Source organism: Apteryx mantelli, chromosome 16, assembly GCF_036417845.1.
Source record: "Apteryx mantelli isolate bAptMan1 chromosome 16, bAptMan1.hap1, whole genome shotgun sequence".
Taxonomy (NCBI): domain Eukaryota; kingdom Metazoa; phylum Chordata; class Aves; order Apterygiformes; family Apterygidae; genus Apteryx; species Apteryx mantelli.
In genome coordinates this window covers 13,848,230-13,861,858 of record NC_089993.1, presented here as the reverse complement: position 1 = coordinate 13,861,858, position 13,629 = coordinate 13,848,230, and positions in this window count along the sequence as shown.

The following is a 13,629-nucleotide window of genomic DNA, read 5'->3' as shown; positions in this document are numbered from 1 at the left end:
CATTCCTCTCTTTCTTTCCTATAATACTACCCATTGAGGCACCAAAGCTTTCTCTTTGTAAACACAACAAACAGTAGCTTAAAGCTGCAAAACAGGTTTCAATATTCAAGGCTGTAGAAACTCATTGCCCCTTGCAGACTGTCCTCTACTATCGGCTCCCTGCTCGGTCAGCCTTGCCTCCTGCTACATAGCTTTCCACAACACCTTAAAGGCTTTTACACAAAACTACCTTGGGAGCCATTTGTTTTCTTGAACTTGACACTGACACCTTCCTCACCTCTGACTTAAACCCTATGGGTATTGGGGGCTGGGGGTTTTTCACGTATGAGGGAATTACCATTAGGATTTCAGGGTACTCATTTGCTATACTTCCGTAGGCCAGAACCTCCGTTCCTCTGCCTGGGAATGAAATGCCATTACCTCAGAGGCACTCACTTCTGTGGTTAATTAATTTGATACATTCAAAGTGCATTAGGATCACCTAAGGTAACAAATGATCCGGTAAATCCAAGTTTTTATCAAAAACAACTTTCCAAGGCAGGACTACTTTCGGTTTTGTTTTTCTAAAGCGATGCTGTTTCTGTAAGGGAGCTTGTTTATTAGGAGTGGTGTCCTTTGTATTCCTTCCCAGTGCCGTCGTGTCAAACCCTTATCTTGAGTCATATTCAGTCATGTTTACAGTGTGCCTCTCCTTAGTCTACCAAAGAAGCTGTTGTTCTCAGAAGCTGCAGTTTTTTTGCTTATTTCTGAGATACCAGCCATGTGAGCAACTGTCAAAGGTATGTGACTAGCTCCAGGATGTCCATGTGCTCTGTATATGGTTATATATGGTCCCGGGGCACTGGAAATGCCAGATTTCTGATGCGAAGAACACAGTTCTGAGCAATGGTGACCCTACAAATTCTGCCCAGGGGCTCTCTGCAGCCAGAAGTTTAGTTTGAGCTTAGACTTAAGTTTGATACAGATAAGACATCTAAATGTATTATCTAAATGATGTGGGATAATACACCAAAGACATTATTGACTTTGGCCATTGGCATGCTAATGAAGGCGTAAAATGTCTTTCCTTCTCCATATTGTCCTCCTAATGGAGGTAACGACTGTGAGAGAACAAATTGCAGGTACCTTGAAGCAGGGATCATTTGGGTTGGGCAAAGATCATATCAAGGGATTAAGATCCATGCTCTGCCCCCTCTGTCATTAATACCCAAAGGATTCAAAGGGTATCATGGTGTTAGGCCACGAGCATTACGCCTTTGGCCTTGTGCCTCCTTGCCCTCCCTGGTATGTCTGAGCTGATAAGACTGACCATGCCAAACCTGGTGAAAGTGGATGTCCTCCCTCAGTCAGGGAGAGGGGAACATGCAATTAGGGATATCAAAGGGTGAAAGACTGGCCTAAGAAAATCATATTGAGGAAAACAGAGTAAACCCCCTTCAGAAGAAGGTTGGTTCTCATTCTCTTGCTAAAATGAGCAAGGCATCGTAAAGGAGCCAAATAATTCAGAAGGGTAGAAAAGGTAAATGGCAGCAATGTAGAAAGTCAAAGCTATTAAATAGTGGAAGACACTGTTCAAGAGCACATGGGAAAGAATAGAGGTTAGAAAGGGAGACATCTCTTGCAAAAATAGGCACTGGGAGAACTACACTTAAAAAGCATGTCAAGAAGCAAATTATCTAAGAAAATTTAAACAACCTTAACAAATTGAGGGATAAGTATAAGAAATAATCTCAGGAAAATGTTCCTGAATCCGGTATGAAACTGCTTCCTGCACAAAGGATTGATCTGTGGATTCAGTAAATGCCTCTGAGGTTGAAGACAAAAGGTAATTGAGCAGCTCAGGGTATAGCAAGGAGAGTAGTGGAACGTAACGAGGACCAGCAGGATTCATTTCATTAACCTCAGAATTCAGCGACCTGGAAAAATGAATGTTCAGCAAAACGATGAAAGTCACTGATTCAAAACGGGAGTTCAGTGAGTGCAAAGCCAAAGAGCAATTCAATTCAGATGATAAGCAAGAGTGGGAGCAGATAAGAAGTTTATGCAACTTAGAATTATTTCAAGGAAACAAGTCTAGGGATAAAAATGTCCTGGAAGGACATGGTAAAGCAAAAAGACCCTGCTGTTATTCTCTAATTTGTCGTATAAACAATGGTACCAGCTTGTGCAGAAGATGTGGGGACAAGTTAGCCCTTTATCTTAACAGCACAGCATAAGGCGCAGTGACTGAATGGGTCAGGGCCGAAATCTGTCTTTCCTCTCTGGCGAGTGGGTTGCACAGCCCAAGCTGCGACAGCAGTTTGAATTCACAGGGCCTCTATAGCATTTTCTGGATGCTGTAGGAATGGAAATCGTCTCAGCCGGAGGAAGGTGAAGAACTTCATATTGAAATGCTCAGCATTATTATTAGATAATCAGTCAACACTTTACCTTGATTTTGGAGAGCCAGTGCCAGTTTCCCTGGAAACGGGAGCGACACCCTGCAGCTGTCACTGAAACGTTTCAATTCTGCCGATCTCTGCTCTGACAGCTTGCTGAGCGCTGGAAACTTGGAGCTTCCAGTTGCAGCCGCTGACGTGGGGAACACGCAAGTTCGAGAAGCTTCTTGGGCCTCGTCTTTTAAACCTGGGGCCCGTCATCAGCACATGTAATTCCCACAGCAGCGTGTGTAAACGGAATGATTGCAAATACGTAGTGTTTTGCGTGCAAACTACTGCGCAGCAACTAACAGCTAAGAGCAAATTATACCGGAGCCCTGGGGGAAGGAGCTCTCTGGCCCCACCACTACCCCACCAAAGAAGGGTCTCACACATTTACTTGCAGCAGTCTTGGGAGCCGGAGAAGTGATATTATCACTGTCTACAGGAGGCAAACGGAGCCACTGGAAGATACGGAGCCTGATTCAGAGTGGCGAGTAAGACAGATGTAGATGCCTGCATAAAATTGAAGATTAAAAAGACGAGGAAACAGTTCAGGCCATCTGCCTAGCCCTGGCCCTTTCTACAGCCCCCGGAGCGAGGTTAGCGCTGCGCCGCCGATTGCAGGCGCCAGCTTAGGTGTGGGCGCAGCCCAGGCGGTCTGAGGCTGCAATGAGTGAACTGCACAGCAGGTGTCTCCCAAGGCATGAGAATATCTCCCCGTCCCCCGCTCCTGCGATGGCAGGCAGGGCCGCTGTCAAGCCTTTTTGGTGATCACCTCATGCACTCATCGCTGCGGCACGCAAGCTAAACGCACAACCGGAGTCAATAAAAACCGCATACCGCTCACAGCACAAACACTGTAGTTTGGGGAACCTCCCCAACCAGCTATGAGAAGTGAGTCAGCGGCGGGCGCGGAGCAGAGGCGCGCTCGCCCCGCGGCCCTCCCGCGGCGCCCGGGGCAGGCAGGCGGCTCCCGGCGCGGCCCCGGCGGTCGCTCAGCGCCCGCGACGCGAGGGCAGCCGGTGCCGCAGGCCGCTGCTTCGGCGGGGCGAGCGCTGGGCGAGGCGGCGGGGTCAGGCCCTCACTGCGGGTGAACGCTCTTAGGCCTTCCTGGTTCCGCAACTTCGGACTTTTCGTCACCTTTCCAGCTACGATTTAGATACAAAATGAGAACAGATGACAGCAACAAAATCTCTTTATCAGATCAACAGCGTGTGCCTGACAGCAAAACTAAACTTACGCCATAGGTCTTTAACGTCACTCCAGTTTCCTATCCTTAATCTATTCTTTATAGATTCTATATATTATATTCTATATATATATTCTATATAGTCTTTAATTCTATATATTCTTTAATTATATATTTAATTATATCCTTAATCTATTCTTTAATAATATTCTCTCTTTATGTAACCTGGTAAAATGTAACCGACACACGTATATTTATCTTACGCTAAAATAAAGTGCTTGACTTACTATTTTGAGTTAAACCAATGAGGAAAAACCACCTAAAAACCCATGAGAGTCACCTAATTACATAGCAACACCCTTACCTTCATTCATACAATCTTGATAAATTACTATTACTACCCCTAGCTACGTCCTGGAACAGATCATGCTCAATTTAACAAAAATAAGCCAATATGGAAACTGGACAGTCTGGCTCTGCATCAGCAAAGCAGCCGAACACGCCTGGGCACACGCACAGGGCGCTCGCGGAGGAGCAGCTCCTCGGGTGGTGGGAATGGTCCGACGTCAGGACAAGAGCCCGCGTTTCGGCGGGAGGTCACAGCGCTCACGAGCACGTAAAATGGTCTACAGGGAGCACCTAGATCTAGATAACCAATGCTAATGCTGTAACCGGTTCTTGGCCCACTATCGAATTTCCACCGTGTGGCATACTGAGTTCAGAGCCTTTTCCCACGTCCCGGGGGACAAACAGGCCACTGTTTTATGATGGACAGCGCAGCACGTTCTCTGCCGCCCAAGGAGCGTGGTCCGGGCAGGAGCACCACAGTCCTGAAGCCGCTTCTTCCTTTTTAAACTGATCCCTGCAATACCTAGAGCAATTCCTGGGAGGCTCTACATTCGCATGTTAAAGTATTTTATAGTATTTAATTAGACTATTAAAAATAAAAATGTTTCTATTACTAGATAATTTATACATCTGTGGAGTTGGTCAAGGTTTTAAGTAAAATGGAGACGGAGGGAAAATAGGAGAGCTGCAAGTCCAGCCAGCGTTCAACAGCGGGTGGCAGCTCCCTGGCCCCGGGGAGAGCGATGGGTCAGCACAGTCTCTGCTGAGCAGCCAAGGGGACACTTGGATTTTTGTTACAGCTTGAGTCTTGAATCTGAAATGATTGCAGGTAACTCTACTTGTGATATTTTGAGTTCTTACTCATGATTTTTCTCTCTTTAAGAGCTGTAGGATAGTATTGCTGCACCCTGTCAAACAACTGCAGGATTTCACTTATGGGTAAAATTATTCATGCTCAGTAACATGAGTGCTGCATATCACAGGTCCACCTCCACAGAAGGAGTTAGGCACCCGTTTCCCATACATATCATTAGGAATTGCATTCTTAAGTGTCCTTAAGATGCATCCAAGCCATGCAGCCTAAGAAAAACAGGGAGGCGGACATTTTCAGAGGCAAGTGAATTTGCAAATAGCTTTCAATTTATTCTGTTTTTATTCCCTTTTCTCTGTTTTGTTCTTTCCTTTCCTTTAGCTTGGTAACAAGGAGTGGGGAAAACCTGCTTGCAGCCAGGAAGACACCCTGTAATAAAAAGGCAAAGTATTCTATTCTAAAGGAATTACATCCTTTTCCCTAATACAGAATATGAAAAATCAGGTAAGCAGTGCATACATTTTTTATGACCAGGAGGACCCTCAAGTACTACTAATGAAGTACAGAAAGAAAAGACAGGACTCTCAGTAGGGAGAAAATCATCCATTAAATGCCTCCCTGGGGATCAAATGACACTTACAATTGAGAGACACTAACTGCCTCCTACATTGCAATTGGTACCAGCAGGATGCCTATTTGTAAAGATTTGTGCTGCCTGTATTCTGTTAGTGTTAGATGCCACACAAATATTTTCTGACCTTTTCAGTAGATATTTAGCTTTTTTTTTTCACAGACCAGCAGCCTGATTTTACTTTTTAAAACCTTGATCCTGCTCAAGAATGAGCACAAGAGCAGTTCTGTAAGTGCATGTAGTCTCACAGAAATCAATGAACCCACCGAACACGTTTTCAACATTTTCTGATCAGGGCTTTAAATACATCGTCCCTAACAACAAGACTTCTGCGGTTCTTTTTGTAGAAGTGTACTTGCCTTTTACTAAATAGCTATCACTAAAGATCAAAAGGCTTTTGAAATATATCCCGTAAAAAAAACCTAAGAATGAGAACTTGGAAATTTGTTGACATTGCTGAGCTGATTAATCAAAGCAGCTCTTTGATCCAGCGAAGAAAGCCTTCAGTTCCAAAACGGTGAGCACTTTAATAGAGCACGGCTACGTCTCCCGGGGTAGCTTGTCCCCGATCCGCAGGCAGGCCTCGCACGGGTGTCACCGGGAGCTGCCCAGGGGTCAGAGGCACCTCTGCTTTTGAGCGTTGTCCCGCTTGAAAACTGAACAGCTCCATCCCAGCTACTAACTGAGGGGTCCATTGGGCTTTCCAGAGTATACACAGCTTTTGCACTAGAGCTCCCTGTTTTTTTATATACATAGACACACACATATATACATATATATATACACATATGTGTGTATGCATGTATGTATTTGTGCAATATCCACTATCATTCAAACAAGAAACGCATAGTGATTCCTCCCCCTGTGGATTTTACATATGACTCCGGTAAAAAAGCCGTAGTCACAAATAGCACAGATTAACCAGAAGAGAGATATTACAGATCCTGGGTCAGCAGATGTTTGTAGCCACTGAAAAGTCCTGCGATTTAAAGAGCTGTTCTTCATTCAGGAGCATCCCATGGCCTTACAGCACAGGAACCCTTCCACCACAGGTGACCAGCACCGGATCCTGCCCTGCCCTGGAGAGCCTCATCTGGAGCAACATGGCCCATTCAAAACTTACCCTGTCCAGTTGCAGAGCTGGCTGCAGTTCAGTGACAGATGTACTGAAACCGTCCTCCAGGCGTCCAGACCTCGCCAGGGTGTAAAACCCTTACCAGCCACGCTGGAGCACCAGGCGTTTACTCGTTATGTACTTGTCGTTATGAGCTGCTACAAGGAAGTGAATTCTCCATGAGTTTGGGAGGGTCACAATGACAATAGAAAAGCAATGGATTTACTGTTATTAACAACTATCACTCTGCTGTTTTTCACACCACAGAAAGAATATATACATGCAAATTATGTAAAAACCTGAACAAAGTAATTCCAGGGGACAGACTGTCACAGAAGAAGAAACAACTCCAAACCAAACTCTTAAATTAAAAAAAAAAAAATCAGGAACAATATCAGGACATTACAAAGAGACTTTCTGTTCAGAAGGAAACAGAAGAAGGCGTAGCATCCTTCGGGGAACAATCAAAGCGAAGCAAGAAAGCATAAAATATAGGAGGCAATTCTATGGTTTGGAATTTCCTGGGCAGCAGTTGTGTTTCTGTGAAATGTGCTCCTGAGAGCCAAGGAGAAGGACACTGGTAATCAAGGCATGTATACATTACAGAGCATTTCAGAAAAGGTGGGTTTAATCATTCACTGGCATTGACACACAGCAATCTGATCATCTCATAAAGTGGGAAAGGCACAGTAAGGCAGCATGTGAATTCACCGCTCATTGGTTCCTCTTCACTTGTTTGTCACGTAGACCCTCTGCCATGCAAGGTGCCATCAGCCTCCGGGAGCTGCCCTCTTCCTGATCCAGCTGTGCCTGTGGAAGTACCTACCAACATTGTTCCTGCCCTGTCGCTGGATCTGCCCCGTTGAGCAACCACACGAGCGTTTCCTAATTCACACCAGCCGCATCAGCGGGGGCAGCTCACAGCAACCACCAACCACCAGTTTGCATGAATTCTGCTGATACTGCCTGAACAGAAGGCATACACTTACGCAAGCCCTTTCTGCCACCAAAGGAGAGCAACCTCTGGCAGGGAAGCACTGAGAAGCACCTGGATCAATAGCTTTTTCCATTGGCTCAGCTGGACCTGGGCAAGGAGGTGTGTCCGGCCCTCGCTGTGCTTGCCGAGCAGAGTAAGCTGCTTCACACAAAGGCATGAGGGTGTTGGCTAATAGAACACTTGCTGCTAATTGTGAACACAAGCTTTGAGTTGACCTTTTTGTTTTCTTCCACCTTTTCCTCAAGCAGCATCTTTGCTATTAGCAATTCAGGCTCCGGTGTGGCAATGTAATGTCTCCAGGAGACAGTGAGCATACAGAAACCCTGCCAGCAAATCCTGCAAATGTGTGACCTTCTGCTCTGCTGTTTAGTACAAGAGCATGTTGCAGGGTCAGAGCCAGCACAGAAACTTGAAAGCAAACAGAGACATGGGTGGCCTTGCTAGAATCACTCAACAAATGTGCAGCAGCCGTCACGTTACAGATAGAGCTGCAGCTCTCTGCTGTTCTGTCCCAGACACTTTGGGACACTTGAAATACCAAATCCTGCAGTGATATAAATTGCTCTTGCTCCACTGGTTTACAGTACCTGGGGGCCTGACCTAAAAAATGCTTGATCCCAAAATGTTAAGCTCTCAGAAATATTAGAGGTTACAGAATCACAAGATAACTCAGGCTGGAGGGGAGCTCAGGAGGTCTCTAGTCCAACCTCCTGCTCCAAGCAGGGTCACCCTGTCGTCAGGCTGCTCAGGGCTTTCTCCAGTCGGGTCCTGAAAACCTCCAAGGATGGAGACGGCGCGGCCTCTCCGGGCAACCTGCTCCACTGCTCGCGTGTCCTCGTGGGGAAAAAGGCTTTCCCTGCCCGCAGCCTGAACCTCTCTCGTTCCAGCTTGTGCCTCTTGTCTCTCCCCCTCCCACCATGCACCACAGCGAAGAGCCCGGCCAGTCTCCTGGAAAACCTCCTTGTAGGTCCTGGGTGGCTGCTATCCAGTACCCCCGAACCTTCCCTGCTCCAGGCGGGATGAGCCCAGTTCCCTCAGCCTCTTCTTTCCAGTTTGTCGATGTCTTTCTTGTACTGCGGGGCCCAAACTGGGCTCAGCATCTTGATGTGGTCTAACAAGTGCCGACTAGAAGGGGATAATCCCGTCACTTGATCCACTGGCTATGCTCCTGTCGATACAGCCCAGGGTGATGTTGGCCTTTTTTGCCACCAGGGCACACAGGCGGCTGAGGTTCAGCTCGCTGCCTACCAAGATCCCCAGGTCCCTTTCTGCAGAGCTGCTGTCCAGCCAGTCAGTGCCCAGCCTGTATTGCTGCAAGGTGGTTTTCCTTCCCAGGTACAAGACTTTGCATTTGTCCTTGCTGAATTTCATAAGGTTCCTGGTGTCCCATTCCTCCAGCCTAAGTCCCTCTGGATAGCAGGTCTGCCCTTGAGCTACTGACTGGTCCCCTCCAACTTGGTGTCATCTGCAAACTTGATGAGAATGCACTCCATCACCTGCTCCAGGTCACCGATAAAGATGTTAAACAGGACAGGCCCAAGATAGACCCCAGAGTACTCCACTTGTTACCTGCTTCTGAGACAACCCACTAACCACAACCCTATAAGCCCAATCATCTAACCAGTCTTTCACCCATCTAGCTGTCTGTCCATCCAAACTGTAATGTCCCAATCCGGATACAAGAGCCTTATCGGAAAATGTCAAAAGACATTCTAAAGTCAATTAAATGACATTCACATCCATTCCCTTGTCCACAAAACCTGTCATTTTATCATAGGAGTCAATCAGATTGGTCAGGCACGTTTACTCTTGGTCGGTCTATGCTGACTCTTCCCAGTGACCTTCTCCTCCTTCCTCTGCCCAGGAATGTGTTCCAAGAGGAACTATCACTAGATGCAAAGGCAATTTCTGAAGTCAAAGGGTATCTCAAATTTTGATGTATACTGGGGCACATTCTTATCACTGTATAATTCTTAAAGCAGATGGGGCTTGTTTACTTCCAAAGCTCCTGAGTATCTCAATTTTTAAACACAAATCTGGAAAATTTCCACCTAATTTGTGCCTCAAAGTTAGCATGATTACACAGCAGCTGGATCTGTTTCTCTAACACACACTCATGTACATACAGACACATATCCCAACAAGGGATGCAGACCCATGGAATGCAAATGTTCCATCAGTGTGCACCAGGAAGAGGATTACTCCGTGCATGAGTTTTTACTGGGGTTCATAGGCAGCCTATGACATTAAGGATTTACATATGCTTCTTTATCTGTTCTGCACATGCCACATACTTCTGTAGAACTGTTCTAGAATTTTTCTGGAATTGGCTTTCAGATTTTAAGCAAGACCATTTTTCATATTCCTTCAGCAGCATAACCAAGCGCCTTAGTTACCATCTGTCGAATTACTCACATGGAGCCAGAAAAACATTCTAAAATAATCTAATACGCCTTTTATTTGCTGGTGAATGCCACAATTTCAAATATTTCTAATTCTGATTTGACATGGCTACTAATCAGTGCTCAATCCCAGAGGGAAAACAAGTATTTTCTCTTTCCAATGGTATGAAGCATTGTAACTTTAAAACAAATGCAATATGTGTGTTACCGGCCCAACACTGAATCTTACAAGCACAAAGTTTTGGAGCATGACATCGCATTGTTTGCGTGTGGGAGAGCCTGCATAGCCATAGTCACAACATTTTGAATGTGATATGTTTTTTAGCCTAGAAACACCAGAGTATGTGGCTGTATATTTTTTAAATTGCCTTCCTTTCTCCTGAAACAGAGGAGAGATTGTTAAGTGGGTTTATTGTGGCACAGAGTGAATCACATTGGCTCTGAGAGGGAATAACATTGCAATCAAAAAGGCTTCAAGAGTGCATCAAGGACCCTGTAAGCTGCAGTGAAACTGCTCCTCAGCTTCCCTCCTGCATGATCCAGGAGGAGCTTTGGTGCTCCAGAGGAGCTGGGGACACCGAGGAGGGGACAGAAGAAAACAAGGATCCTCACATTTCAGCATCTTAAATCCACAGTTTGCCTGCAAACACAAACAGCATTCTGAAAGCTAAAGCCTTGATAGCTACAGTTTACATTAGTCTCCTTTCTCTAATTCCTTAATAAAGCGTTTAATGCCACGTTCAGTGTCGGAGCCTAAAAGAGCACTGTCACACAGGCAGTCTGACGAGGAAGCAAATCAGTGGTTTTATTTTAGGTGGCTCAAGAAGAACATGCACTTGCACATAATACCGCCTTTCCAGCCTTTCTCACAAAAGCGTGCCAACAGCACACAGACATTTTCAGGCTCACGGAGGGCGAGCGAGGCCACGGCCGCTGCCGGAAGCTGGCAGAAGCGGGAGGGGTCGGCCCGAATTCTGCTTTTGAAAATTGTGCTGCTAGGTTCCCATTTATCAGGATGACTTTTATGAGGAAAGTAACCCAGCACTGCAGCACTGTCAGGATTTCATTTAGCTTCAAGCTGCCTTTGCAGTTCTTGGTCCTTGCTGGGACCACTATTTCAACTTGGTTTTAAATAAAGCTGCTAGAATAGTGTGCTAGCCCAAATCTTTTCAGACATTTGGAGGTACGGCAAGCCTACCTTAACTCAGGACTAGTAGTACAGATGCTTTGAGATCCCTAAGCCCTGCAGACCTGCAGGAGCTGGATGTGTGCATTCAGACATTTATAGGCATGGGATACACTGCACAGCTACCTGATCAAGTCTATGTGCCGCATATCTCTGGTGACCTCATGGGCACCACAGATCAATTCTCCCAGTCTCTGTCTCAATATTCAAAGGAAGAGAGAGATTTGTCTGCAATACTATAAATGATAGAGAATAAGCAAGAATATGAATTTCCAGCTTTCTGGATGCTCTTGCAAAGTCTCCGTTCAAAGGAGCCCCCAGGCCCCTCTCTGTCTTGCCGCGGGCTAAAGCAGCCCTGCGGCTCGCGGGCCGGCCTGGGAACCTGGGGAGGGAGGCGACGGCTCCAGGTGCTGCAGATGTCAGCGGCAGCGAAGCAGAGCGCTTCAACTCAAAACCTGCCTCACTGCACAGGAAACTCCCGCGTAGACAACCCTTAGCTATCGTCGTCTCAAAACGAAGCAGGGGAATTTCACACGCCTCCTCCTCTCTCCCCCGTATGTACTCTGCTTCAAGGCCCAAAGCAGACAACATTCACAGATTTAACAAGTCCTTGTAGTCACGCTTTCTAAATATTCTCGCACGTTTTGGGCAAAATTAAATTTTCAAGGCTCCCATTCATGCGGAAGGACTCAAAAGGCAGGAGGGTGGGCGGCCAGCAAGGTAAGCCAGGGGCGGCAAAGAGGGTGAAGCATTTTGAGCAGCAGGCTGCTGGGCCACGCGGCAGGGAGCTACGTCCTCCCGAGAGGCACTCGCACTCGCACCAGCGAAAAGCACAGTCCCCCAGCCCCGCTTCCCTTATACACAGTCCCATGGCGCCAGGAACTGCAACCTGCTGCCTCGCCGGAGGCGAGATACTGATGAGCAGCAGCGGCATGCTGCCTTTTGAGTGGAAGCGTCTCCCATTCATACCAGGTTTGCACTGGCAGGCTTAACATCCAATTTGCAAAAAAAATAAATAAATACATTCTGAAAGACTGTCCTTGACAGGTTGCCAGCTCTCGTGTTGAGGGATGCATTCCCGAAACGAGGAGTTGCTAGGCTCTGTGTGGCTCTCAGAAAAAAATGTATTTCTCTTAAGAATAGAAGGTTCCTACTTATCTAGCATAGAAACCTGCAGTCTCTCCTAAGGGAGTCACCTTATGGGGAACCACAGCCTGGTCTGCACACGACCAGGTCGCAGCACCCAGGGATATGTGAACCATATCCAAAGGGTGCCAATGGGAGCTGGCTACGGATTCCTCCCCTGAGGAGGGACCTGCCCATTGCTCAGGCCACATAAAAGGACTGAAGCCGGGGGCTCTACGCATAGAAGCGTCAGCCTGTGCTCTTTGAGCTAAAGGAGAAATCCCAGCAGCTCAAAGGCAGCGGTGTGGTTTTGCCTATGTATTAAGAATATGACAGCGGGCTGGTCTGCGTTGGCATGCGTTACCCTGGACAGGATATTTCATAAGCAAGATGGCCATGGAGTAAACATGCACAGGTTGCAAAGCACTCCCCTGTTTATTATCTAGAGGGTTCCCGCCACTCCATACCTAGAGAAAGAGATTTTCCACTGTTTAAAACCAGTCACAGGGATCCTCCTGCCACCCTGAATCTTTGCCTATCTTCAGTACAGCACTGACTTTTATTTTTGAGGCTCAGAAATGGCTTTGTGTGCCTTTTCAGCTCTGTTCTCCAGTGGGAACCTGAAAAGCTAAAATACTGCTGCCAAGTCTGTCCTCGCAGGGTTTTCAGCCCAGGTTTGCAGACTCATGACATTCTAACGGATGACACATGCTTCAGATAAGTGTCTGAACTTTGGGCTACTCCTCTGAATTGTACTCAAACTCCAACCTCTAAGGAGTTCACCCATCATTTTTAGAGCCTTATTAACTAGAGCTTAAGGGAAATAGCTATAGATTTTATTCAGCAGGGACATTTGGCTGTGTGGAGTGATGCTCTTTGCATTCATTTCCTTTTCTGCAGTGTTTCAGTACTGCGCATTATTTAGCCATCAGATCCGAACACAAATAATTGTACAATAAAAAACAGTGACTCAACAGGTTATTGCCACAATAACTCCTACATCTCCGCTGTGTACAGAGTTAAGCTTGGTTGCTTACCCCACTTAGGAAGCAGATGCAGGTAGTGCCATTGCTCGTCACTGCTAGTCACTGTGCTCCATTCATCATCCCCCAGACAGAAATATATATAGCTCGGGCAGTGCATTATGGAGACCATAGGGCACGCTCCAAACCGAAGGAGGGCAGAGGGAAAGGGGAGCTCTGGTTATATCTACCAGCAAATCCTTCATAACCTTTTCTCTAATGTTGCTTCTCTCATTCTTTAATTTGTAATTAAAAAATATGGAACCTGCCTGGGGCAGGAGCAGCAATTGGAGATAGGAGGCGCTTCCCTCTCAGCACGCTCCTCACTGTTGCGTTTTCTCCTTCAATGCCCTCTTCCATCACACTTTGCATCAGACCTAGCCA